The sequence below is a fragment of the Poecilia formosa genome, unplaced genomic scaffold (genome assembly GCF_000485575.1).
Source record: "Poecilia formosa unplaced genomic scaffold, Poecilia_formosa-5.1.2 Scaffold725, whole genome shotgun sequence".
Lineage (NCBI taxonomy): Eukaryota > Metazoa > Chordata > Actinopteri > Cyprinodontiformes > Poeciliidae > Poecilia > Poecilia formosa.
Window position 1 is genome coordinate 20,454 of NW_006800664.1, and position 5,229 is coordinate 25,682.

At 34.7% G+C, this 5,229-nt stretch overlaps 1 long non-coding RNA gene across 2 annotated transcripts; it reads right to left on the reverse strand.

Moving 5' to 3' along the window:
- Nucleotides 1–1,612: 1,612 nt before the first annotated feature.
- On the reverse strand, nucleotides 1,613–2,649 carry LOC103131165 (uncharacterized). 2 transcript variants are annotated; one of them, XR_475333.2, is made up of 4 exons: nucleotides 2,564–2,649; nucleotides 2,363–2,465; nucleotides 2,163–2,216; nucleotides 1,613–2,075 (listed from the first exon to the last, which is right to left on the reverse strand). It is a non-coding gene; the product is annotated as an uncharacterized LOC103131165 (long non-coding RNA). The 2 variants fall into 2 exon arrangements; XR_475332.2 differs by having other exon boundaries at nucleotides 2,363–2,462; nucleotides 2,564–2,642.
- Nucleotides 2,650–5,229: the final 2,580 nt, after the last annotated feature.

The window sequence follows — 5,229 nt, forward strand, 5'->3', positions numbered from 1 at the left end:
TTTAATCATGTGTTTTAATGTGATATGAAGTGAAATGTCTATAAACTAGTGCGACAGCAGAAAAATCATTTCTGCAATTTTAAATGTTTTATTTTGTACCGTCAGAAAGAAGAACAAAGTAGGCTTGAAACTCTCTCTCGACTTCTGGATGATGCGAGGTCACTGAAAACCGAGGAAGAGCTGGTAAATACTTATTTAAATGAATTATGTAAACGGTTTAGTTGAAAGTCATGTGTACATTTTGTGAATCTTTCTGATCAGTGGCCACTCATCCTTAGATTTGATTTGATTCACTCATTAAAACATTTTATTTGAAAACTTAAACACTCTCCATCCTTTCAACTTTCCATAAATTGAGTCAGACAGCAAAATACCTTTTTTCTTTTAAAAAAATTGTTGCTTTGTAACTTGCATTGTTTTGTAATGAACCAAATCATAACATTTTATGATCATGATCTGATTAAATAAACATTGGATTTGTATAATAGTAACTAGGCTGAATAATAACCCTTGTGACTCGTTTCTGTATAAGAACTACATTGCTTATTATGTGTGTATATATGATTTACAACTGTTAAGTCTCAGTTCTTTCCAAATTCCTTATTCTTACTAACTGTAAACAGGGTTTGTTGCACCAATGTAAGTTATTTTTTTATGCATTATCTCAAATATTCTTTCTCTGGTAAATTTCAGGAGGTATTCAAGCAGACCCTCAGGAAAGCGGTGAACGAAGCGTTTGAACAAGAGGTGGGTTATGTTAGCTTCATGAGGCTATCAGACTACTTACTGTAAAACCATCTGACTTCTTTTGTCTTCCTACAGACTGAAATGAAGTACAGAATTGCAGCCTCTATTGACCAGTTCAATGACAAGATAAAGGAGCTGAATCCCAGTCTGGAAATCGTGAAACGGGGATCAAAAACAGACCCAACAGCAAGACGACTGGTGGTAGTGGTGGAGCGCGCCATGAGAAGAGTGAAGGCCTTCTTGGAGCTGAGACAACGGGCCTTTGCTGAAGGAGCAACACACACTGAAGAAACTCTGGATCACATTTCAGATGCTTTAAAATCCCAACAGGATCAACATGATGAGCTGTGACAGCTTCCTGTCCTCTGGTTAGATTGGCTTAATGTTTTACTGAGTAAATCATGTTTAAGTTTAATTAAAAATAACAGAATATTTTACAACTTGATGCTTGAAAATATAAAATTTCTAGATTATAAAACTTTTTTCTTTGTTTTTAACTGTTTGATGTTCTTTAATGATTCACTGTGTAGGTAGATGAGTTAAAACCCTAAACGAAACCCTAAATAAAAACAAAATGGATTGTTTGGAAGTCATTTCTTCTTTGTTCTAATGTATAAATGCTGTATTAAGACTTGTGCAACATTCAGGATCTTTTGGGAAAAGAAGCAAATAAATTACTTTTTATTACTCTGTGTCCCTCCATCCTGTAATCTGAAAACTGTTTTTCTGAATAACAATTTTTTTTTTTTTTGCAAACTACTAATTTTTCACCACTTCAACTCTGCTTCATTTCATGAACTTTTCTCCATTATTTAAATGTAACTCATTGTATCGCACCGTTTTGAGAAAGTAACTATAGATCTTTTAACCGGCATCTCAATATGTAAGCAGCTTGTGTGGTTTAGTGATTTATTGTTGCATTAAGATTGTTGAAGTGTGGAGAAAAAGAAACATGAAACTGGACTAAGACAGAATTTATTGTTGGTAATTGTCAAGAATACAGGATGACTTTATAAAAGAGAAATCACTTAAAGACAGAGCAGAGACAGAATAAAAACATATTACATGTGTTTTTTCTCTGCTAGGTTTGTCACAATAGTTTCCAGTTGTGTCAGCTTCTCTGTGCTGTTCTTGATATTTGCAGCTTGATTCAGCAGCTCTTTAATAGCAAAACCTTTCATTTCCTCCAGGAAGTCGATTATCTCTCTTATGATTCTTAGCAAAAAATTTGGCACAGTTCCCCTCAGCATTTCCACCAAACTGTCCATTAACTGTGTGACATCATCTATGATCCCAGGAATGAAATTAAGGTCAACTGTGTTAATTGCCTGCATGAAAAATAAAAACATAGCAGCATTTTAAACAAGGTAACATTAAAAGTGCTGATTTTTTTTTTTTAAAGTTGTTTTACTTACTTTTCTCCTGGCAGCATCACGTTGCAGTTTCTGAATGTCTCTTCTTATAACTTTCTGCAAATTGAGTGATTATTAAGATACATTTAAAATCAAAGTAGAATATTTAACACAACAAACCAACAAAGTATGTGCTAAAGATTTGCTTCACATCAAAATCTATTTCAAATTGCTTGTTTATTTTAATTAAAAAAAAAGTTTACCAGCTCGTCGTCGTCAATCCAAGAACTTGCAGGGCAGAGCAGAGTCAGCAGAACGAACAGGAGGAAAACGGCTTTAACTCTTAAGACAGCCATTGATCTGCTTCTAGATCAGAGATCAGCTGCCATCAGTGTTTCAGTTGAAATGCTGAATGATAAAAGAAACCATTACAAACACAAATACATATTCAATGTTTATCGTACCTTTTTGCAGTTTGAGAAGCTACGCTGTTGGTTCATTAAAGGTTCCTTTCCTCGCCTTGCTGTGGCAGACCTCTCTGCTCAGCTGCTCGTCCTCTGTGAAAATGAAACAAAGGAAGCATCACAAACGTGAAACAGAAACCCGTGGCTGTTTTTCTTGTTTATTATATTTGCTTTCATTTACTGGCACGTACGTTCTTCAATAGGATTTTGACGTTTTTGCTTTTTGCAGACTTAAAAAAAACCTGACGTTTACTGATGTTAACCTATGAAGCGTATGATGACTTTTTAAAATGGTTCAAGTCGGTGAAATGCTAAAAGACATGGAGTGAAAGGGAATCTTTAACTAATATTGCACGTGCATGCATTAATCATTCTGTAAATAATGGTGGCAAAGTTAGACCTGCTGTTTAAAACCAAAGCAAAAAGAACCACAGCAACACCAGAAAAAGACATTTTTACGTTTCCACGTTTCTGTCTCTCATGTTCAGGTTAAGTTGCCTCCCCTATAAATGCAATATTAATACAATAGCTCTTAGCATTACATTTTCTTTGCTGTTATTTTGTTTACTGCACACACAGGCAGAGGAACAATTATTGTAGCGCTCTGACAAACTTTCCATATCCTGCAGCGTTCACGGTTTACTTGCACCAACAGGTTCCAGCACCTTCTGTAAACATTTTTCTGAGCTGCGTTTCCTGAGCCGGTGCTTCAGTTTGTTTGCAAAGCCAAAAATTTAGTTTCTGTAAAATTTCAAATATGCTACAGTTACCAAAACATCTTAATGTAATTTGGATAAGTTTCTGTTTTCTAGCTGCCTCAGTTTACTTTTTTCTTCTTTGTGTTTTTCATGTGTGGATTAAGTAGCGTTATCACTTTAAAGTGAAACTGAAACGAGCAGAACTGTGCTGTCATCCAATCACGTGCTATGGGTGTGTGTGTGTGTGTGTGTGTGTGTGTGTGTGACAATCCAAGTATATTTAAACCATTTATTGTCTTTCCTTTCATTTCTGTCACCAGTAGAGCAGCTCTCTCTCTTTCTCCTACACAAGGTATGATTAAACTCCCATTTAACAAACTGGTACAAAACTTTTGTCACATACTTTCTGCAACAGGAAATATAACATAAATGTCTTACCTCTGACCTGACTCTCTGTCAAATAAATACATTTTTAAACATTTTTGTTTCAGAATAAATCTCAGAGCCGTGATGACAGCGCTGTCCTCATTCAGAAGCAGAGGAGAGGTTGGGCTCAGGAAATATAAAAACTTTGTCTTCCTGATTACTCTGCTCCTCCTGCTCTGTCCTGCAAGTTCATTGATAAGCAACAAGGAACTGGTATGTTTGTTCTTATTTTTAAATGAGAGGAAAATCATAGTTTTAAAAAGTTTATAATTGTTGTTTTTCCGCCTAGTTATCTTACTTCTATTATAAATGTTTGTATCTTTCCTCTCCTGATTTTCAGCAAAAAATGAAGGAAAATATTCAGAATCTACAAGAAGATGCAGCGATGAGAAAAGTAAAAAAACAAAAACAAAAAAAACAGTATAAAACTTTATAAAGTCATGGAGTGCCTCAATTAATTAATTGCTTTGTTTGTTTCAGCTTGACAACAAGGTGGACACGGCGCTGCTGACTTTGCTCCTTGAAGAAGTTGCACATGTTACAGACCTTTCAGCTGAACTTCTTAAGAGTCCGTTACCAAAGTTTCCGTTTCTCATTGAACAACTAAAGGACCTGAAGAGATACCTGGTGGACAGCCAGGATGTTATGCAAAAAAAGTTTCAGAATGAAGCCAAACAAGTGAAGCAATATGAAGACACACTGGTGCGTTTGGAGACATTTGTAGCAAACTTAGCGGAGGAGCATGATGAGTTGTAAAATGTGTATCATGGTTCCAGAACCTTTATCCCTGGGAGACCCAATTACCCAGAGCTATAAATCTACCTGGTGTCTATTTGTTGTGTTTAAGAAAACGGTTCTGATAAAATGTCTGAATCAGTTTTATTGCTTTTTAAAGAACAATAAAAAAAAGAGGTGAACTATAATAAAAAGATAAACTGGTAAATAATTCTTATGCTGAAATAGATTTTAAATGAGATGCTGTAATGCAGTTATTGATGAAATAAAAGTATAAGCAACATTCCTTTTTCAGTGATTTTATTCAAACTCTATTGGGAGTTACACATGTATTTAATGAGCACATTTTCACCCTCATGGGGCAGAAGATGAATGAATGAATGAATGAATGAATGAATGAATGAATGAATGAATGAATGAGACCTGCAACGATCTTCTGATCTACAATAAAACCTTAGATTACACTTTATGCTTTAAAATTCACGACTTATTGCAATTGTGGACTCAGAAAGTTAAAGTATAAGAAGAAAGAAACACCATAAAAATCACATCAAGCATCATTTTTATTAATTTTTTGAAATGTGGTTGGCATGGCAACAAAAATAATGACCTCTCCCAGAAAAACACAATTTGATAATCCAGGCTTGAAACAGAGCATTGATTAAAGAAATATGAATAAGTAAAAAAGAAAAAGTAAAACAGTTTAACAGACCCAAACAATGTTCCCAAACTGAAAACATTCAAGTTCTCCATGTGTATTTATCTTAAAATATTCCTATTATCCAAGTAAATATCCGGTAACATACC